Consider the following 24165-nt stretch of genomic DNA (forward strand, 5'->3'; position numbering starts at 1 on the left):
GCGTCATAGGCTATGTTGTGAGGTGAAATTTTAACCCCGCGCGTTCCAATTCACTAAACAATTTTGCCCCTTGGTACATGGGGAAAAAGTGTATGTATGTGTGTATGTCCGGGATTGGCATCTGCACCGTCGCAGCTACAGCCACAAAATTTTGCACAGTCACACGTCTGGACCCCGAGAGCATCATAGGCTATGTTGTGAGGTGAAATTTTAACCCCGCGCATTCCAATTCACCAAACAATTTGGCCTATTATTCTTATCATTTCTATGGTGTTATCGTCCTTCTGTAAAGCTGGAAATAACACAATTTATTACCGTGCCAACACAGACCACCCTCTGACACAGACTGCAGGGGGAGCCCAGTATCACACAGGTTAGGATTAGATACACGGCTCAGCAGTCAGTATCACACAGGATAGGATTAGATACACAGCTCAGCAGTCAATATAACACAGGAGAGGATTAGACACATGGCTCAGCAGTCAGTATCACACACGATAGGATTAGATACATGGCTCAGCAGTCAGTATCACACAGGATAGGATTAGATACATGGCTCAGCAGACAGTATCACACAGAATAGGATTAGATACATGGCTCAGCAGACAGTATCACACAGAATAGGATTAGATACATGGCTCAGCAGTCAGTATCACACAGGATAGGATTAGATACATGGCTGAGCAGTCAGTAACACACATGATAGGATTAGGTACACGGCACAACAGTCAGTATCACATAGAATAGTATTAGATACACGGCTCAGCAGACAGTATCACACAGAACAGAATTAGATACACAGCTCAGCAGTCAGTATCACACAGGATAGGGGTAGATACACGGCTCAGCAGACGGTATCACACAGGATAGGATTAGATACACTGCTCAGCAGTCAGTATCACACAGGATAGGATTAGATACACGGCTCAGCAGTCAGTATCACAAATGATAGGATTAGATACACAGCTCAGCAGTCAGTATCACACAGGAGAGGATTAGACACATGGCTCAGCAGTCAGTATCACACAGGATAGGATTAGATACACAGCTCAGTACACAGTATCACACAGAATAGTATTAGATACACGGCTCAGCAGACAGTATCACACAGAATAGAATTAGATACACGGCTCAGCAGTCAGTATCACGCAGGATAGGATTAGATACATGGCTCAGCAGTCACTATCACACAGGATAGGATTAGGTACACGGCTCAACAGTGAGTATCACACAGGATAGGGGTAGATACACGGCTCAGCAGATGGTATCACACAGGATAGGATTAGATACATTGCTCAGCAGTCAGTATCACACAGGATAGGATTAGATACACGGCTGAGCAGTCAGTAACAAACGATAGGATTAGATACACAGCTCAGCAGAATGTATCATACAGGAGAGGATTAGGTACACAGCTCAGCAGACATTATCACATAGGATAGGGTTAGATACACAGCTCAGAAACAGGATGTGCCAAAGAAGAGGACATTTTCATTCCAAGAATTCCACTCATTCCATCTGATTTGTTTTTTTGATTTTAAACGCCTCCGGTTTCCAGTTCCACTGCTATTTGCAATGTCCATTAACAATGCTCAGGGACAGTCCTTGAAAGTAGTAGGGATCGATTTGCAATCTCCATGCTGTTCTCATGGTCAACTTTATGTGGTCTGTTCAAGAGTTGGAACTGCCAAAAATCTGTTCATCTTTGCACCGAAAGGAAAAAAACTAAAATCTTGAATGAGTTGAAAATAAAATACTATCAATACTTGGGTAATCGTTTAGTTAATTTGTGTAGCAAATCTGTAGTATTGAATATATGATGTGAAATGTTTTTATGTGCAATATAATCAATTTGTTATAACTAACCACAGTTGGTTACTATGCCCAGGCAACGCCGGACTCTTCAGCTAATATATATATATATAAAATTTAGTTACGTTTTATGGCATGGGTCTATATGGTTGAACTACTTGTTGTCTGTGTGCAGTTAAAAACCTCCTTTGCTTCTGATCTGATTATGTTTGGTTGCAGGGCTCCCATGGCATAACAATATCACCTGGCACCCAACAATGGCTCATTTGACACCTTGTTGCTTTTGTCTCACTGCTTGTGAACACAGGAACTGATTTGGAAAACTTGAAAAACAACATTTTGTCAAGGTTAAGCTTCACTAGAATACTTCTGCATATTGGCCTTTGAACTCCTAGGAATAGATGCCCACATGCTACACACGGATACAATTGCCTGTAAATCATCACTATACGGTATATGTATGTAATGCTCCTAATGCCTGTAACATAATGATAATACACGTATATTGCTGCCATATTCTACAAAAAGCAATAATGCTATGTGCCCATGTATTACCGACCATATCAACATAAATTTACCATTAACATACAGAATAATGTGTCATGGAAAAAAAATACGGTAGTCTTCAAATCACTGGGATATGTGGAAGCATTCCAGAGTTATTGCCGTATAAAGTGACACATGTCAGATGTTACAAAGGAGTTCAATGAACGCTGATCACATTGCATGTAGACCATCGGAGGTCATTTTACGGACCTAATCGGCCAGTGTAGATGACAAAGGTAGAAGGAAACTCCAGGGTTCGTGTGAGCTAATTCTGCGCTATAATATGTTATACAAACATTGTGAACATCTTATTTGTACTGGGTGTTTGTATAAATGAAGCACCTTGTCAATTTAGGGTGTGGGTCTGACAAATGGATGTGAAGACAGATAAGCCTGTGTTATAACCTCGCTGTGTACTAAAGTGATACAGCGTCTGCTACATACTCACTTACACAACACCCTGACCTATTTTGATGACATTTTTACATTTCTGCACTGTCACATTCATTTATTATCCTGTCGCCATAGCAGTATGAGTTCTTGATTTTTGCTTTCGGGGTTGCATTTTTGTAATAGTACAATTTCGGGTTCATAACAAATTGCTATATAACTTTTTATAAGTTTTTGGTGGAGGAATGGAAGCGAAAACTTCCATAACACCACTGCCTTTTGTGGTGTTCTCTATTATCTGCCATACAGTAAATTACATGTTACCTTTATTCTGTGCATCGTTACAAATAAGTCTCATATTTATTGCTCTTCAACCTAATGCACAATTATAGCACATTAAAAAAGGGATAATTGTTTTAATTTCTCTGTTTCCATGGACTTTTTTTTTCTTTTTTGTTTTTTTCTTTTGTGTGCAACAAACAGCATTTTTTAATAGAAAATTTTGGGGTACATTTATGATATGTCTTGGCAGGAACAGTTGGAAAAAATCCATTCCACGCTTATTTTGTTTTTTGTCTCTTTACATTCTTCACCATGCGGTTTTAATACATTCACAAGAGTCTTGAGTCATTATGCTTATGGAATAAAAATTTTTTTTTTTGGGGGGGGCGGGGTGTTAACAATTTTGCCTAACTTCTTTTGTAGTATGAAAACTTAAAAATTAAAATTGTCTGCAGCACCAATTTGACAAACCTGCAGCCAATCAGTGAGCTCAGCAGCTCTGCCTGAGTTGACCACATAAGCCACCCAGAGCTGCTAAGCCGACTGATTGGCTGCAGCGCTGTCAACATGATGTCAGAGCTGCAGTCAATAACAACCTCTGGGAGTACCAACAAAGACTCAGCGTGACAGTAGGGAAGGTGAGTAAAGCACAGTTTATTTTTTTTCAATACAAGCCCCAGATGGGGGACAGGAGTTTTCCAAGATCGCAAAAACCCCTTGAAGAAGTTGTCCATCTCTTGACTAAATTAGCTTATAGGCTCGAATAATTTTAAATAATAAATGGAGTCATACTTGACCTTCAGTAAGCCCATAAATATCTGCTTCATTCAGTAACGACTAGCAACGCTGCAGCCAATCCCAGGTGACTAGAAGAGTGCGGCTTTGGATGATTTTCTGATGATTCTTTCTTCTAGTCACGTGATTGGTGCAGTCCATCACAGGCAGTAGCGGTCCTGGTAACCCTGTTAACTTGTGAACAGAGTTGACATAGGGTGAGCATGGTTTAGTTTATTATTTTAAATCCATTCATGGCTCAAAAAAATGTATTGAAGTGTTAAAAATCCCTTTTAATGGCGATAAAACTGAGGTCTAATGCAGAGAAATGGTTAAACGCCTTTGTGTAGGTGATGATGACTGTAGGGTGACAGAGGTATCAACAATGTGATAATGAGACTTCTTAATCCTACTGGGATTTCTGTACTGGGACTGTATCATGTGACAAATCCCATCCTCACTGACTGGGTGTATTAGCAAAACTAGTGAAGGAGCAGCAGTCTGGAATTATTGCTCTTAAAGGGATTGACCATAGACAATCACTAGACCCAGTGGTGATTCCAGCATGTAGTAGTAGCAGCTGTACTAGTAGTAGAATACATTTTTTTTAGAATCACAGAAAACCCTTTTAACTATAAAATTCAGTAAAGTTTAAAGGGAACTTATCAAATCAGAAATGCAGTCCAGTCTGCAGGCAGTATGCTCTAGAGAAGAAGATGCTGAGTAGATTGAAATATTGTTTCATGGGAAAAGATTCAGTATAAGGCCGGGATCACACATGCGAGATACACAGCCGAGTCTCTTGTTAATATCTGGCACTGCCGCCGGTACTCGGGAGCGGAGTGTGCGGCTGCATAGCAATACATGGAGCTGAACGCTCCACTCCTGATTGCCAGCGGCAGTGCCGGGTATTAACATGCGAGACTCGGCCGTGTTTCTCGCATGTGTGATCCCGGCTTAACCTGTGTTTTAATCTTTTAAGGAAGCCCTACTCTTCCTCTCATCAAAGTTTTTACCCTTTTAATATATTGCAGTCATCATATTATACAACACTGTGTACTTACAATTGCTCATTTTGCCTTTCTGCCCAAGTAATTCTTGATGTCTGATTCGTCCAATGGTGGGGAGAGTGTAGCCGATGCATAACAACCTCATGTAAGCCCTAGGAGTGCGAATGCCCATACTGTTACAACCTCATGTAAGCCCTAGGAGAGCGATTGCCCATACTGTTAGTACGGCGCCGGCACCGCAGGTTAGTATTAGGGTTGTTATTTTACTGATGCAATCATGCTGATTGAGAAGAAATTGTACAAGTAGTGAACAACCCCTTTAATTCTTTACAGGACCATTTACAGTTTCCTATGTTACAGAAAAGTGATATGTCCATAAAAATCGGATGCTATATTGTGGCATCCATTTTTTTTTGCACCCATAGACATTACTGGGCGAGTTTCACCCAATGTACGGAAGAAAATTGTGCATTCTGCCGAATAGGTAAAAAAAATTCACTCATCTGCACACCTCCATTGAATAATATTGGTCCAAGTGTAATCCATTTCTATAACGGATAGCACTCAGATCAAAAATACATTTGTGTGCCTGCGCCCTTACACCGAACCCATACCACCCAACTTTTAAAGAACAGTAAGTCGCGCACCACAGCAAATTTTGGGCACTCCCCCAACCACACCCCAATCCACGCCCATTTACCATTTCTTTCTACCCTGGCAGGAGTTGTCAGAGGGGCGTTGGCAGTGAGGGACATTCAGCAGACGCCCGAGACTGCAGGGCGTAGACCCAAATCCAGGACTGTCCACTATATCTGGGACAGTTGGGACTAGAGATGAACGGATGCATTCTGATCCAGCATGCAGGTCAGTGCAACCTGGCGGATGGATGGAAGACAGGGAATCTCTAACCTTTCAGCATCCCCAGTGCGGCTTTTGATCAGACCGAGCTGATGCAACCTCATTTGTACGTCCTGCTTATCTCTAGTTTGGATTTATGCATTATTTTTTGTTCCTTCATTCACAGTCGGTTTTAAAATGTAAAAAAATGATATTTATATATTCTTTGTGCCTAAAATACAAAGGAAGTTTGTCATCATTAACTTTAGAGCTTTTAGCGATCATTTCATCTTCTGCCTGCTTAACTGCTCACAATAATAGTAAGTTTACCAGGGGTGCCAAAACTTTTACACTCCACTGTATATCAATCTGCTGAGCTCCTCCTGTCAGTAACCTGCTGCCAGTAAGTTGGGCTGCATTCTCAAAGTGGCAGATTCCCTTTCATAAAGTCTGAGAAGGTATTAATAAATAGTTTGGCTTTGAATAATTTTAGCCGACGAAAAGAAATCCTGATGGTACGAAAATATGTACAACCCATGGCAAAAATTATGGAATCACCGGCCTTGGAGGATGTTCATTCAATTGTTTAATTTTGTAGATAAAAAGCAGATCACAGACATGGCACAAAACTGAAGTCATTTCAAATGGAAACTTTCTGGCTTTAAGAAACACTAAAAGAAATCAAGAACAAAAAATGTGGTAGTCAGTAATGGTTACATTTTTAGACCAAGCATAGGGGAAGAATTATGGAATCACTCAATTCTGTGGGAAAAAATTATGGAATCATGAAAAACAAACCAACAAAAAAACACATCACTAGTATTTTGTTGCACCACCTTTGTTTTTATAACAGCTTGCAGTCTCTGAGGCACGGACTTAATGAGTGTCAAACAGTACTCTTCATCAATCTGGCTCCAGCTTTCTCTGATTGCTGTTGCCGGATCAGCTTTGCAGGTTGGAGCCTTGTCATGGACCATTTTCTTCAACTTCCACCAAAGATTTTCAATTAGATTGAGATCTGGACTATTTGCAGGCCATGACATTGACCTTATGTGTCTTTTTTCAAGGAATGTTTGCACAGTTTTTGCTCTATGGCAGGATGCATTATCATCTTGAAAAATGATTTCATCATCCCCAAACATCCTTTCAATTGGTGGGATAAGAAAAGTGTCCAAAATATCAACATAAACTTGTGCATTTATTGAAGATGTAATGACAGCCATCTCCCCAGTGCCTTTACCTGACATGCAGCCCCATATCCTCCATGACTGTGGAAATTTGCATGTTCTCTTCAGGCAGTCTCTTCTAGCATCATCACCTTGCCCAATGCAGAGTCGCGATTCATCACTGAATATGACTTTCATCCAGTCATCCACAGTCCACCATTGCTTTTCCTTAGCCCATTGTAACCTTGTTTTTTTCTGCTTAGGTGTTAATGATGGCTTTAGTTTAGCTTTAAATGAACATCCTCCAAGGCTGGTGATTCCATAATTTTTGCCAGGGGTTGTATTAACTAGGACAAGTTGCACAAGTGCCGTATCTCATTTCAAACTGTGATGAAGAAAAGTTATCCACGTCAGCTAAATGGTTGGAACTTCAGCAAAAACTTCCTAAAAGTGTTTTGTTTTTGCATGATAGTGCACTTACCACAAATCTCATATAACCATGTAAAAACTCAATGAAATCAGCTTTGAAATTGTTGATCACCCTCCATATTCTCCTGATTTGGCCCCATCTCATTTTTTCCGAAACTCAAAAAGTCATTGAAAGGATGAAGAACAAACAAGTTGATAAGTGATACTGACGAGTCGTGGTTTGCAGAACCAGATAACAATATTTTTTTAGAATTGCTTTTTGATTGATGCAATAAATGTATACAGTTGAGAGGTGATCATTGAATAAAGCAGTATTATTATGCAGTTTTTTTCTAGGCTGGGCCAATTAAATTAATACTCTCTTGTAGGCCTGGATTGCTAATCTGCCTGACCGGGCATATGCTCGGTGGTCAGGCGGCTTTGCAATACAAAATGGGCCGCCGGCCCTTTAAAACATCTTACTAAAGGCCCTGTGTGCACGCACTCTCTTGCTTGCATGCACTGACAAGGGCCGCTGTGGTACTTGTCAGTACATGCTCACCGTGGCGGCCCTTGTCAGCACGTGCATGCGGCCCTTGTCAGTGTGTGCAAGCAAAAAGGGCGCGCACACAGAGCCTTCAGTAACATGTTTGAAAGGGCCACCGCAGCACTCGCAGGGCTCTTCTATCTGACACTGGCTGGAACCAGAGCAGCTTTTTTATTGTTTCCTGCTGTACTCACCAGTCCCAGCCAGGTATCCGCTCCTCTGCACGACCGACGATGGACCCAACTCAGCTGTTCCTCCTCACCCTATCTCAGCGACCTGGGTGAGTCCCAATATGGAAAATTATTTGCTTTCTGTATATACAACCAGGTACGGACTGGCCTGGCATTTGAAATCACACATGCCCATGCAGTCCCCGTCCCCAAGCACCAGATGGGGATGTATTACTAATATTACCCTGGATGGAGGAAAGGAAGATTTAGTACAAGACCAATATTATTAATGATTCCCATGGCCTGGTGGGGTAAGTGACGGAGTCAGCGACTTTGTGCTCCGTCACAACTCTTAACAGTAGGGGTGTCTTGAGAACACAGATTCTGCTAACTACGTAGTAGACAAGGCAGCCCACAACCAAACCGGCCCTTCTGGAATTTGCCAGAATTGCCAGATGGCCAGTCCGGCCCTGTATACAACACTTACAGTACCACCTCTATACTGTTTATAGACTGCTGTATATACAATATATAGGTGATGCTGGCTGCTAAATCTGTGTATAATCACAGTATCACATATATAATGTACCGTATATACAGCAGTCTATATACATTATATAGGTGATACCGAGACTCTGCTGTATATACATTATATAGGCGATACTGACTGCTAAATCTATGTAATCACGGTATCACCTATATAAGGTATATACAGCAGTCTATATACATTATATAGGGGATACTGCAACTTATAAATGCAATATATGGGTGATACTGCTGTATATGTTACATAGGTGATACTGCGAATCTGCTGTATATGCATTATATAAGTGATACTGGCTGCTAAATCTTTGTATAATCACAGTATCACCTATATAATGTATATACAGCAGTCTATATATATATGTGTACATTATATAGGTGATAATATAATATAGTATATAGTATAATGTTGTCTTAATATAGTGTATAATGTAGAGTTCTGCGTATATACTGTGTGTATATATATATATATATATATATATAGTATATAATGTATAGATGTTTATATAGTATGTTGCTGTGTATATAGTATATTGCGTGGAATCCACACTACATACACTGGCCCATCTCTACACTTTATACTATATACACAGCTCCAGTCTATATTCCTTAACACAGTGTATATTGTGGAGCTGTGTATACTTCTGTCCTGTATACATGGTGTAATTCTCAGTATTTGCTCTTATTGTGTGTGTGTGTGTGTGTGTGTGTGTGTGTGTGTGTGTGTGTGTGTGTGTGTGTATATCACTCTTAAATTGTGAAATAAGTGGCGGACTCTTTATTGGCCCATGTGACAACATTTCAGATCCATAACATAACCTTTCTCTGCTGTGGAATGAAATGTTGCCACATGGGCTAATAAAGAGTCCACCCCTCCACCGCTTACTCAGGGAGATACTTACCTCTTCCTACTCCTCCACTGCGGCGTCTTCCGTGTCTTTTGACTGTGATGTTTCAGGTCAGAGGGTGCAGTGACATCATGTCTGTGAGCCCTCTGCTCTGAACAGTCTTAAGGTCCTGTTACATTTAGCGATGCACCAGCGATCCCGACAACGATATGACCCGGTCAGGATCGCTGATGCATCGCTAAATGGTTGCTAGTGAGCTGCCAAACAGGCAGATCTCACCAGTGATGCAGCAGCAGTTGGCGGTCATCACTTACCTGTCAGACGGCAGCTCTGCTGACAATTTCCTCCCGCATCCATGGAGTCGCTCATTGGCGCCAGCAGGAAGCCAACGACGAGAAATGGACCAGGACGATCTCACGCGATCAACGATAGCCAGCAGGGGGCAGGTCAGAGGTAAGTGTCACATGTAGTGAGATAGCTAGCGATATCTCTATTGCGTCACAAAATCAGTGATGCTGTAGCGATATCGCTAGCGATCTCGCTATGTGTGAAAGTGGCTATAGTGCAGAGAGCCGATAGACACCAACGCTGTGGAGTCCGGAGCAGAGCAGTGGCCAGCAAGGAGAGGTGAGGATTTTAGGTGTTTTTTTTGCTATTTTTATATTTTCAGCAATATATGGGGATGATGGGAGAATTATATGGGGAACATTATGTATGGAGCATCATATGGGACCCATTATACTGGAGCATCAAATGAAGCCCATTATACAGTATATGGAGCATCATATGGGGCCCATTATATATGGAGCATCATATGGGGCCCATTATATATGGAGCATCATGTGGGATGAAGCATTATATGGGGCCCATTCTGTTTGGAGCAATATATAGGGCACATCATATACTGGAGCATTATATTGGGCCCATCATATACTGTATGGTGCATTATATGGGGCCCATTCTGTTTGGATTTTGGAATAATATATGGGGACATCATATACTGGAGCATTATTGGAGGCCATCATATTTTGTATTGAGCATTATAAGGGGCCCATTCTGTATGGAGCATTATATGGGACTCATTATACTGTATAGAGCATTATATGGGCCCCTTTATGTATGGAACAAGGTATGGGGCTCATTATACTGTTTGGGGCATTATATGGGGCTCATACTGTTTGGAGCATTATATGGGGCTCATTATACTGTATGGAGTATTATATGGGGCTCATTATTCTGTATGGAGCATTAGATGGGGCTCATTATTTTGTATGGAGCATTACATGGGGCTCATTATTCTGTATGGAGCAATATATGGGGCTCATTATACCGTATAGAACACTATGTGGTACCCAAAATACTGTATGGAGCAATATATGTGGCTCATCATTCTGTATGGAGCACTATGTGGTGCCCATAATACACTGTTTTCCAAATTATTATGCAAAAAATATTTCCTCATAGTTTCTCTAAATTACCTATATGAATTGCAGTCATTGTTATTTTCCAGTCATCTAATATTCTAGTATAATTGCAATGTTTTTGAACAAACTGCCTATGAAAACAGTATATTTTTAAAAATAAGAAACACTCAAAATTCATGTTCCAAATTATTATGCACAGCAGAGTTTTCAACCTTTTTATTTTTATTTTGAACAAAAAAAATGGTCAATTGTGAAATTATAAGCATTATCAGCTTATTACAAAATGAAATCAAACAGTTTTCAAGTCAAAACTTTATTCTAGGTGATGTTACATTTGCACAAAGGACCCCTTGTTCGAAAGAAGCTTCTGAACTCTCTCGTCCATTGAATTTGTCAGTTTTTGGATGGTTTGTGCTTCAATTGTTTTGCATATGGACAGAATACCCTCCCAGAGCTGTTGCTTAGATGTGAACTGCCTCTCGCCATCATAGACACTCCTTGTGATGATGCTCCAGAGGTTCTCAATGGGGTTGAGGTCAGGGGAAGATGGTGGCCACACCATAAGTTTGTCCTCTTTTATGCCCATAGCAGCCAGAGATGCAGATGTGCTATTTGCAGCATGAGACGGTGCATTATCAGGCATGAAAATGATCTTGCTGCGGAAAGCACAGTTCTTCCTCTTGAACCATGGCAGGAAGTGCTGTTTTAGAAACTCCACATAGATTATGGAATTCATCTTTACCCCTTCAGGGATCCTAAAGGGGCCGACAATCTCTCTCCCCATGATTCCAGCCCAAAACATTACTCCACGTCCTCCTTGTTGATGCCTTAGCCGTGTTTTCATGGGGTGTCCATCAACCAGCCATCCTCCACTCCATCGAGCGTTGCACGGCACTCATCGGTGAACAAAACAGTTTGGAAGTCAGTCTTCATGTATCGTTTGGCCCACTGGAGCCGTTTCTGCTTGTGTGCAGTGGATAGAGGTGGTCGACAGGATGGCTTACGCACAGCTGCAAACCTCTGAAGGACCCTGCATCTTGTTGTTTGGGGGATGTTGGAGGCACCAGCAGCTTCAAAAACTTGTCTGCTGCTATGACAAGGCATTTTTGCAGCTGCTCTTTTAACCTGATGCTATTGCCTGTTGGAAAGAGTCCTCAATTTTTCCTTATCAGCATGCACACGTGTGTGCTGGGAATCAGTTACATACTTCTTGATTGTGCGATGATCACGATGAAGTGTCTTGGCAATGTTGATTGTAGTCATGCCTTGACCTAAATACTCCACAATTTGTTGCTTCTCAGCAGCAGACACATCCTTTTTCTTTCCCATTTTGGCAAAAAATGTAGGCTGCTTAATAATGTGGAACAGCCTTCTTAAGTAGTCTTGCCTTTATTTGGACACACCTGCCAAACTAATTTGCACAGATATCTGCAATTGCTTTCAGTAATATAAAGAGCCCTGACACACATCACCATCAATGAGTTTAAATGACAAACAAAAAAATTCTAACCTTATCACTCCTAAACTCTTTTTGCATAATAATTTGGAACACAGTTTACTGTATGAGGATTATATGGGGCTCATTATACTGTATGGAGTAATATATAGTTATCACTCATGTAAGGTAAGAAGTGAAATCTTTGGCAATTGTACTATACCTATATTTCTCTGCTGTAGCTGTGCATTATGAATTGTGGTATGTGTTAAAGGGGTCACTGAGACTTTCACCCGGGGCACACAAAAACCTGGAACCGGCCCTGTATGCACTGCACAGTACCACGTCTCCTGTCCTGTTGTCGAAGATGCGACATTGGACTTTGGAAGGGTCAATATTGGTTTAGTATTTTCAATATTACTATGGCCAAATAAAAATAAAATATTGGAAAAGCTGTTTAAGGCTGTGTGCACATGTAAGTGTTTTTGAAGCATTTTTCGGGGTCAAACCGCTTCAAAAACGTTTAAAATAAGCATCTCATTCATTTTAATGCATTTTGCCCTTTTTGTGCCAATGGATGCGTTTTTTTCCGCATAGGAAATGCTTAGCGGTTAAAAACGCAGCATGCTCATTAATTTTGCGGAAAAGTCCACATTTTTAGCTATTTCCTATGAGTCCAGAAGACGTGCGGAAAAAAACGCATCAAAGGAGTCTTTTCTGAAGCTGAAATTTTCTGCATACGTGGGCACATAGCCTACTGTGAATGGATTATTCCAAGTAATCTCTCCTCTGGATTGGGGATAACTTTCCAATTCCTGGAGATCTGACAGCTGGGACCCCCATGATCCTGAAAATCGGAGCTCTGTAGAGCACCATGTAAATGCAGCTGTGGTCGATCATATGCCCTGTGGCGCCATTCACATGTGGCTCTTCAAATATCTCCTTTTAGGAGAGTGAGGGGCACGACAAAGGAAACCAAAATTCACTGATCGGGGTGAGGAGTGTTATAGTTTGTGGGCTGGTGGGGTTTGTGTGGCAGGGCTGCCCTTTTGTAAAGTTCAGTGAGAAGTATCAAAACATAATGTAGATCTATCTGCGCTGGATGCAAGTTTCATGTTCTAAGAAGATCTGTTCAGCAACATCTACTAATCTGTCTGTATTGTAGAACACAAATTAATAACTAATGTTCACATCGTTGGAATCTTTGTGCCAATTTCTTATAGTCATACCTGGGTTGTTACACTAGAGGGAGCTACTTACACTGAAAGAAAGTAATAAAGTAATTTTCTAGAGAAAAGTACCATAATAAAAAGAGAAAGTTATATTGGGCTGTGTTTGCACTTCTCTGTCAGCTTTTTTACAGCCAAATTAGCATAGTCTCTTCAATATAGTAAAAATAAAATAAAAATAAATAAAACTTACAGATCCATATAAGACAATGGTATCTCTCAAGATATTTAATAAGATACATTTTTAATCACTAATTTGTATGTTGTATGTTGTCAGGGCTGTATTTGCCACTAGGCACCCGAGGGCAAGTGCCTAGGGCGGCAGGTTGTGGATGGCGGCGCCACCATGAAGGAAGATTTAAAAAAACTTAAAAATTTAAAATCGCCCTCTTTTTCTTACCTTCGCTGGACTGGGGAGGAAAACTGCCTTCTTTATTTTTTTTGGGGTAGTGTATGGGCAGAGGAGTACCGATCAGCTCCCTGCGCCAATGGAAGAAAAAAAATCAGAGGTGAAGGACCTGTGATAACGTCATGCCCATGTGACTTATGGGCGAAACCATGCTTCAGATTACAAGTGATTAAGTGTTTTTCCGGGCAGGAAGAGGCACTGGTGACAGGTAATTAGGGAACTGGGGCACATATGGGATCACAGGCTCTGTGTGCAAGTGCATGAGGTGCAGGGTACATATAGAGGTGTAGGATATATGTGGGGGTAGATATGCTGGAGCAGGCTATATGTGGAGGTACATGGGGGGTGCAACCTATATAGGGGGTGCAAGCTACATACTTACAAGTTTTGAAGACTAGAAAGAGGGACGGATCATGTGTAGCACGCGCCAGGAAAATTTTGGCCACGCCGCTTTACTATTTCTTTCTCCCCTGGCAGGAAGAGTTGTCAGAATGGCGCTGGTAGTGAAGGAAATTCAGAAGACGCCCGAGCCTACAGGGCGCAGACCCAAATCCAGGACTGTCCGCTGTATCTGGGACACTTGGGACTAGAGATGAGTGGATGGATTCCCGGGTCTCTGGTCCAGCGTCCAGGTCAGTGGTACCTGACGGCTTGGTGGGAGGCTGTGATTCGCAAACGTTCTGGTGTCCCCGTTGCGGCTTTTGATCACCCAGGGCCGGCGCAGCATCATCCGTGCGTCCTGCTCATCTCTAGTTGGGATCTGTGGATTATTTTTTTTTCCTTCTTTCAGAGTCGGAGTCGCCAGAACTTTCTGATCTGAATTCTGCAGTTTAGATGCATTTTTTCTCTATAAGCTTCTTCCGAAAAAAAATCTGAAAAAAAACAATGTTGCATTTTTAAAACGCAGAATCAAAGCTTTTCTGTACTATTAGAAAAGCGTTAAAAACTGCTTCATATCTTCTGCCCCTAAATCCCATAAAAAAGGGGGAAATGCATAAAAGAAATGCAGCAGCCACGCTATAATCAGAGAAGATTGCTATTGCATCTTGTGGTGCGGACACCTGCAGAAACAACGTGGCATTTACGCTATGTGTGAACACGGCCTCAGCATTACAGCTTTATTACATTTTTCATGGGTTTAGTAGAGAAAACAATATCAGTCACGCCATTTTTTTACATCATTTACCGATCCCTGTATATAATCTCATTGTATTATTTAATAATCTGTGGCTTGTTGCTAGAACCACAGCCTGTGAATATTGAGACAGGAGTTCATGTCTGGGAAGTCCTGATCACAGCAGAAGAAGCAAATAGAAATAAAATGTTGCTTTTATAATTGGTCATTATTATTTTTAATACTTTTATAGGAACAAAAAAAAATATTTTTCTTCTCCTCAGTATACAGGAAACATAGAAATACATTGTTATATATCCAACGTATCTCTATGGATTGCCTGCAATAGAGGTCAAGATGACCAAATTCTCCTATGTGTATCAGCTGTTATTCATTTTTTGCGCAACAGCCTGAGAACATGGAGACCAGAGTTCAGGGGAGTCCTGATCACAGAAGAAGAGAGCGGCAATAAATATAATATAAAATATATAATGGAAATGGCCCAGAGGACCTACTGAGTGATAAAGATGTGAGTATAGAAGCTGTGACATTAGACTGTCATGCTGGATTTGGGAACTACAGTTGAGGCCAAAAGTATTGACACCCCTGCAATTCTGTCAGATAATACTCAGTTTCTTCCTGAAAATGATTGCAAACACAAATTCTTTGGTATTATTATCTTCATTTAATTTGTCTTAAATGAAAAAGCACAAAAGAGAATGAAGCAAAAAGCAAAACATTGATCATTTCACACAAAACTCCAAAAATGGGCCAGACAAAAGTATTGGCACCCTCAGCCTAATACTTGGTTGCACAACCTTTAGCCAAAATAACTGCGACCAATCGCTTCCGGTAACCATCAATGAGTTTCTTGCAATGCTCTGCTGGAATTTTAGACCATTCTTCTTTGGCAAACTGCTCCAGGTCCCTGATATTTGCAGGGTGTCTACTCCAAACTGCCATTTTTAGATCTCTCCACAGGTGTTCTATGGGATTCAGGTCTGGACTCATTGCTGGCCACCTTAGAAGTCTCCAGTGCTTTCTCTCAAACCATTTTCTAGTGCTTTTTAAAGTGTGTTTTGGGTCATTGTCCTGCTGGAAACCCATGACCTCTGAGGGAGACCCAGCTTTCTCACACTGGGCCCTACATTATGCTGCAAAATTTGTTGGTAGTCTTCTGACTTCATAATGTCATGCACACAGTCAAGCAGTCCAGTGCCAGAGGCAGCAAAGCAACCTCAAAACATCAGGGAACCTCCGCCATGTTTGACTGTAGGGACAGTGTTTTTTTCTTTGAATGCCTCTTTTTTTCTCCTGTAAACTCTATGTTGATGCCTTTGCCCAAAAAGCTCTACTTTTGTCTCATCTGACCAGAGAACCTTCTTCCAAAACGCTTTAGGCTTTTTCAGGTAAGTTTTGGCAAACTCCAGCCTGGCTTTTTCATGTCTCGGGGTAAGAAGTGGGGTCTTCCTGGGTCTCCTACCATACAGTCCCTTTTCATTCAGACGCCGACGGATAGTACGGGTTGACACTGCTGTACCCTCGGACTGCAGGGCAGCTTGAACTTGTTTGGATGTTAGTCGAGGTTCTTTATCCAACATCCGCACAATCTTGCGTTGAAATCTTTTGTCAATTTTTCTTTTCCGTCCACATCTAGGGAGGTTAGCCACAGTTCCATGGGCTTTAAACTTCTTGACGACACTGCGCACGGTAGGCACAGGAACATTCAGGTCTTTGGAGATGGACTTGTAGCCTTGAGATTGCTCATGCTTCCTCACAATTTGGTTTCTCAAGTCCTCAGACAGTTCTTTGGTCTTCTTTCTTTTCTCCATGCTCAATGTGGTACACACAAGGACACAGGACAGAGGTTGAGTCAACTTTAATCCATGTCAACTGGCTGCAAGTGTGATTTAGTTATTGCCAACACCTGTTAGGTGCCACAGGTAAGTTACAGGTGCTGTTAATTACACAAATTAGAGAAGCATCACATGATTTTTCGAACAGTGCCAATACTTTTGTCCACCCTCTTTTTTATGTTTGGTGTGGAATTATATCTAATTTGGCTTTAGGACAATTCTTTTTGTGTTTTTTCATTTAAGACAAATTAAATGAAGATAATAATACCAAAGAATTTGTGTTTGCAATCATTTTCAGGAAGAAACTGAGTATTATCTGACAGAATTGCAGGGGTGTCAATACTTTTGGCCACAATTGTATAAAGCTATATGTGGAGTTGCAGGCTGTATGTGAGGGTACATGTGAGGTTCCAAGCTATACTGTATGTGAGGGTATATGTAAGGTGAGGGTACATCGTGGTATTGCAGGCCATAAGTGGGGGTTGCAAGCTATGTGGGGGTACACGGGGACTTTTCAGATGACTGATTTATTTTTTTTTCAGTCCGACTGTCCATGAGTAAAAAAAATTGTCCGCATGCACTACTTTCTACCGATTCTTGGATGAGACATACATTGAAGTCTATCGGTGCGAGAAAAAAATCTGTTCCCGCACGGAATATCCAAGTGGCATCCAATTTTTACAGATAGATTTCTGTTATAAACCCAGGAAACTGTATGTGATCATAGATGTGCTGTATGAAAACGGATCGCACACGGAAATAAAAAACTAACACACGGATGACAAATGGACTAAAATTCAATGAAAATTAGAAAAAAATTGTCTGAGTTTTCTGGATGAAACTCAGGTGATTTCTCATAGACTTGTCTGCAGGCGCCCTAAGGCCGGTTTCACATTAGCGCTTTTTCAGCGCACGCACGGCCGGGGGTAGCTCCGCCCCCGAGCCGGCTCTCTGCCCGGCGTGCCCGCCCCTTGCTTGTAGCGCCGCCTACTAGCGGACAGCGGCGCCTGCGATCGGCGCACCCTATCTTTAGCATAGGGTGCGCAGATCGTGCGCAGGCCGTGCGCTAGTTGCGCTTTGACCTGCGCTGCGCACTTTTGACGGTGCGCCGTGCGCGCCAAAATCAAACTTTTCGGATTTTGGCGCGCATGGCGCACCGTCAAAAGTGCGCAGCGCAGGTCAAAGCGCAACTAGCGCACGGCCTGCGCACGATCTGCGCACCCTATGCTAAAGATAGGGTGCGCCGATCGCAGGCGCCGCTGTCCGCTAGTAGGCGGCGCTACAAGCAAGGGGCGGGCATGCCGGGCAGAGAGCCGGCTCGGGGGCGGAGCTACCCCCGGCCGTGCGTGCGCTGAAAAAGCGCTAATGTGAAACCGGCCTTAGACTGTCAGCCGAACCCGGTGATACCAGCGAGTTTAGCCGACATTAGTCTGGGGTGTATGGGGGACTTTAACTACTATCTAAATATGTGGGCACTTTTAGTCTGACTTATCAGTAGGGGGCGTCACAACTTAAAGTGCCTAGGGCAGCATGAACACCAAATACGGCCCTGCATGTTGTAACTCCTGAGTTTTAATGGGCTTGTCTGGGACTTTAACATTGATGGCCTATTGCAACCCCACTGATCTGCTGTTTCCTGGTGGCCAGTACTGCTCAGTTACGATGCTGCACAGCTCCATTGGCTGTAAAATGGCAACAGGAGGTGGATGTGCAGTATCGGCCGCAGTCACTATTCGCCGATAGAGCTGTGCTGCTCTGTAACTGAGCAGTTCTGTCCGCCACTGACACCAGGAACAGGTAATCAGCGGCAGTGACAGGTGTCACACCCCTACCAATAGGCTATCAACATTAAAGTCCCGAATGACCCCCTTAAACAAAGTTATTATTATTTTTATATATTTTTATAGTGCCATTTATTCCATGGGGCTTTACATGTAAAAAAGGGCAAATATAGACAAGCACAATAAATATGAGCAATACAAACACACGTAAGTACAGAAGAAGAGAGGACCCTGCCCATGAGGGCTCACAGTCTACAGGGGATGGGTAGGATACACTAGGAGAGGGTAGAGTTGGTCGGGCGGCGGGACAGTAGACTGAGGACCACTGCAGGTTATAGGCTTGTCGGAAAAGGTATGTCTTCAGGTTCTTTTTGAAGGTTTCCATGGTAGGCGAGAGTCTGATGTGCTGGGGTAGAGAACTCCAGAGTATGGGGGAAGCACTGGAGAAGTATTGTATTCGGTTGTGGGAAGAAGAGCTAAGAGGAGAGGTAGAGAAGGAGATCTTGAGAGGATCGAAGGTTGCGTGTGGGTAAGTGCCGGGAGACCATGTCGCAGATGTATGGAGGAGACAGGTTGTGGACGGCTTTGTGTGTCATAGTTAGGGTTTTGAGCTGGAGCCTCTGGACGATAAGAAGCCAATGAAGGGCTTGGCAGAGGGGAGAGGCTGGGGAATAACGGGGAGACAGATGCATTAGTCGGGCAGCAGAGTGTAGGATGGATTGGAGTGGTGCCAGAGTGCTAGAGGGGAGGCCAGAGAGTAGGAGGTTACAGTAGTCGAGACGGGAGATGATAAGGGCGTGCACTAGTTTTTTTGTGGTGTCATGGTCAAGTTAATTTCATTCTTGTATTTTATTCAGTGCAGACGTGCAGAATTAGTCTGATGTGCAATGCGGGTCCTTGCATCCCCTTATGCTATACGTACCATGGAGAGTACAGCGTTCCCAAATCTTCACAATTATAATTCAGAGTCCTGGTATTGTAGATTGTGTAGATTGCACTTCCACTTGGATATTTTACATATTTAATATAAGTATATGGGACTTTTAAAAAAAAAAATGAATCAACAGCATTCATTTATGTAAAGATGGCGGTACACCAGCAAATCTCTGCAGTAGTTCTTCACTCAGACACTGGCTATTAAACGCACAGACATCAGGACACAAGTGTTTCCCACAATGAAACCTTTCCTGGATTTTGTCTAGTTTTGATTTTTTATTTTCACTGTGCCTTTTTGTTCCTGAGACATGACCCCCTTTTCTTTTTGCACCCTAAATATGTTCTTATTTGCCAAAGGGACATGATCCTGATGCAGACGCCCACAGAGAAGAGTAAAAGATCATGCTCCCTTTACTGAGAGGGGAATGGAGGGTATGAGCTATACATACTCCTGGCCAGAATCCATCCAGTGGGCGTGGCCTCGCTCTCCTTACACTTATATTGAGCAGAGGCCATGCCCCGACCAGTGACGCTGAAGGCCAGTGGGCGTGTCCAACTAGAGGGCACGGTCTCATTCCATACAAGTGTATGGAGATCGAGGCCTCGCCCACTGACCAAGGGTATCCATGCACTGGGGGGATTCATAAGTCTGCAGTTACCCAGAATGACTGCAGACTTATCATTTTAGACTGGACAACCCCTTTAATTTTTCCAGTAAAGGCCGCGAAAATCACAATGAATAAATTGCCTGAAATCACACCTTCATTGTGCACAAAGCGGAGAGATCTGGGTCACGTACAATGCCTGGCGATCAGACATATTATTCATTTACTGGGCTTCAGTCCTGCCATTGTTCAGCATTATATGAAGTGCGGTAGAGCGGACCTCCCTCACAGAGGAACATAAAGGTAAAGGTTAGGTTCACACTACACTGATGTGCTATAAAATTGCAATCAGCTCCTTAAAGGGATTGTGCAGGCTATGTGAATTGATTAAGGCTGCCCATGTTTAGCTGGAATGTGGCTGATGTAAATGGAGGTCCATGTAATAGATAGATGGCTCCAGGGAACCCCTCTTTATGACAACCGTAAGCCCTAAAAGGGCTGCACATTTTAATGCGACTCTAAGGCTGGAGTCACACTGGCGAATAAAACGGACGAATGCAATGCGATAAAAAATCGCATTGCATTCGAACCCATGTTATTCTATGGGGCAGCTCTCATCATGCGATTTTTTTATCGCATCCGATCCTCTGACCGAGACAATCGCAGCATGCTGCGATTGTCACCGATTTTCGGATCGGATTCGACAATGCATGTCTATGGGGGCGAGAAAAAATGGGACTACAAACGGACCCGATGTGTGAGTTGCGATAAAAATCGCACCAAAAGCCGGCAATTTTTTTTCCTAAATACAGTAAAATCACAGTGTCCAGTTAAATAAAGCAACAAATTAATAGATATAGACACATTAAATAAATATATATATATATTTTTATATATATATATATATATATTTCATACATGTCATAGAGACACATTTATACATATATTTCTAGTTCATACAGTTCTTAATTGCAGAATAGCCGCTGACACATTTGCCGGCTTTTGTATAACATTCTCCTGCCCGACATGAAATGACACATGGTTTACATATAGTTAACCATTTCATTTCATGTTTTTTATTTTATGTCTATCAATATTAGTTATATGAGGGCTTGTGGGTTAAATTTTGGGCTTGTAGGGGTTCATTTAAGGGGTTAATTCGTTGTTTTAAATTACGGGGACTCCCTGCAGCCTCAGTGACGTCAGCGGGAGTCTCCGCAATTTAATACAACGAATTAACCCCTTAAATGAACCCCTACAAGTCCAAAATTTAACCCACAAGCCCTCATATAATTAATATTGATAGACATAAAATAAAAAACATGAAATTAAATGGTTAACTATATGTAAACCATGTGTCATTTCATGTCGGGCAGGAGAATGTTATACAAAAGCCGGCAAATGTTTCAGCGGCTATTCTGCAATTAAGAACTGTATGAACTAGAAATATATATATTAATGTGTATATATAACATGTATAAAATATATATATATATTTATTTAATGTGTCTATATCTATTAATTAGTTTGTTTGGGGAAACCTGTCATTAGGCTCCATTATATGTCCATTTAGCTATCCTGCGAGAAAATCTCGCCAAACGGATGTCAAAAGGATGCTAACATGCGATTAAAATCGCATCAATGAAGATAAATCGCATCAAAAACGCATCACTGGTTAAGATACCTTTGTGCGATTTCAGACCGTTAAAATGGGACCGATTTTTTATTCGTTGTGTGTGACTCCAGCCTAAAGGGCCCATTCTGACATCAGTTTTATTCATGAATAGAACTTGTACCTATTATAGTCTATGGGGCTGTTCATATGGCCATGTAGTTTTGCAGACTGAATGGTCCACTCCAAAACATGCAGTGTGACTGATTTTCATCCAACTTTTGGATCAAACTCACCAATGCAAGTCTATTGTTCCATGAAAAAATCAGACAGCACTCGGACACCATCACATGCTGTCCGCTTTACACTGAATGTTTGCCAGGAGAACCGTGTAAATCCTCAAAAAAAAAAATGTCTTTGCATATGAGAAAAATAGACGATGGTAACAACTGACACACTGACCAAACTGATGAAAATCGGATGCAAAAGGCTCATGAAAATCAGGCCATTCGTTGAGTACAAGAAAAATTACTGGTGTCTAAATAAAGCCTCGTTCACATGTCCATGTTTCCGGTAGGTGTGGTATCAGTATATTACACGGATACAGCACGTACCCATTATAACTCATGCTGCCATACATGTTTCCAGTACGTGTGGTATTAGTATATTGCACAGATACAGCACGTACCCATTATAACTCATGCTGCCATACACATGTCCATGTTTCCAGTGCGTGTGGTATCAGTATATTACACAGATACAGTACGTACCCATTATAACTAGGGATGAGCTTTCCGATATTGAAATATCAGAAATCGGCCCGATATTTTCGAAATCGGAATTCTGATTTTCGATTCTGATATTTTTTTCACATCGGAAATCCCATAATCCTTCAGACTCTGAGCCTCTAACCCTAACCCTAACTATCCCTAACCCTTACCACTAACCCTAACCCTAACTAACCCTAACCACTAACCCTAACCCCTAACCCTACTAACCCTAAACCCTAACCCTGCTAACCATAAGCATAACCGTAACCCTAACCCTACTAACCCTAACCCCTAACCCTACTAACCATAAGCATAACCCTAAACCCTAACCCTACTAACCCTAACCCCTAACCCTACTAACTATAAGCATAACCCTAACCGTAAACCCTGACTCTACTAACCCTAACTAACCCTAACCCTTACCCTAACCCTAACTATCCCTAACCCTTAACCCTTACCACTAACCCTAACCCTAACTAACCCTAACCACTAACCCTAACCCCTAGCCCTTACCCTAACCCTACTAACCCTAACCCTAACCCTACTAACTATAAGCATAACCCTAACCGTAAACCTTGACTCTACTAACCCTAACTAACCCTAACCATAACTCTAACCCCCTAACCCTACTAACCCTAACCCTTACCCTAACCCTTACCCTACTAACCATAAACCCTAACCCTACCCCAACTAATCCTAACCCAAAGAAAAAACACCGCTGTTAAGAAGATGGCGACCAGTTTTCCTGCTACAGCTTTCGCTCTGTGCATTTTTCTAGCAATTTTTTTTGCTCCTCTGCCTCTGCAAACTCCTTCCCCATTGTCCTGAGGTGTTTCCCCTCCAGTTTATCCATTATATACTGTAGCACTGTAGTAGTCATTTTGTAATTCCGATTTTTTTCTCCCATTGACTTGCATTGATATCGGAAATTGGAAATTCCGATATCTGATATTGTCCAAAATTGGAAATCGGAATTCCAATACGATATTGGGCAATATCGCTCATCCCTAATTATAACTCATGCTGCCATGCACATGTCCATGTTTCCAGTACGTGTGGTATTAGTGTTTTACACGGATACAGCACGTAACCATTATAAATCATGATGCTATGCACATATCCATGTTTTTGGTAGGTGTGGTATTAGGGTATGTTTCAACAGGCTGGATTAAATCTGGATTACCTGCGGATTGGACGCTGTGTACAGCCGCAGTGTCCTGATGTTACAGCATAGTGGAAGGGATTTTATGAAATCCCGTCTCCACTATGCTTGTGAACATGCATCCGGCGGCCCTGCGTTTCCAGACATGTGGCGCGTCTTTTTAGACCGCAGCATGTCTGTTTACCTTGCGGCGATGCTCCGTCTCCATAAGGTAAATAACACAGTCCTATGTATAGGGTGCGGCGAATCCGGGCGTGTTCAATGGACACATCCGGAATCACCGCGCGTACAAAAGTGGGCAGTGCTTTGGGCGGAGTGGGGTTTCCGCTCCGTCCAAAGCGGAATTGTCCTCCACTCCACAATATGGCCCGTGGAGACGTACCCTTAGGTGTTTTACACGGATACAGCATGTACCCATTATAACTCATGATGCTATGCACAGTCAGTGTTTCTGGTAACGTGTTCATTTTTTTTCCAGCAGCACGGATGACAACTCTTT

Source organism: Dendrobates tinctorius, unplaced genomic scaffold (assembly GCF_039654945.1).
Source record: "Dendrobates tinctorius isolate UK_male_01 unplaced genomic scaffold, ASM3965494v1 ptg000211l, whole genome shotgun sequence".
NCBI classification, from domain to species: Eukaryota; Metazoa; Chordata; class Amphibia; order Anura; family Dendrobatidae; genus Dendrobates; species Dendrobates tinctorius.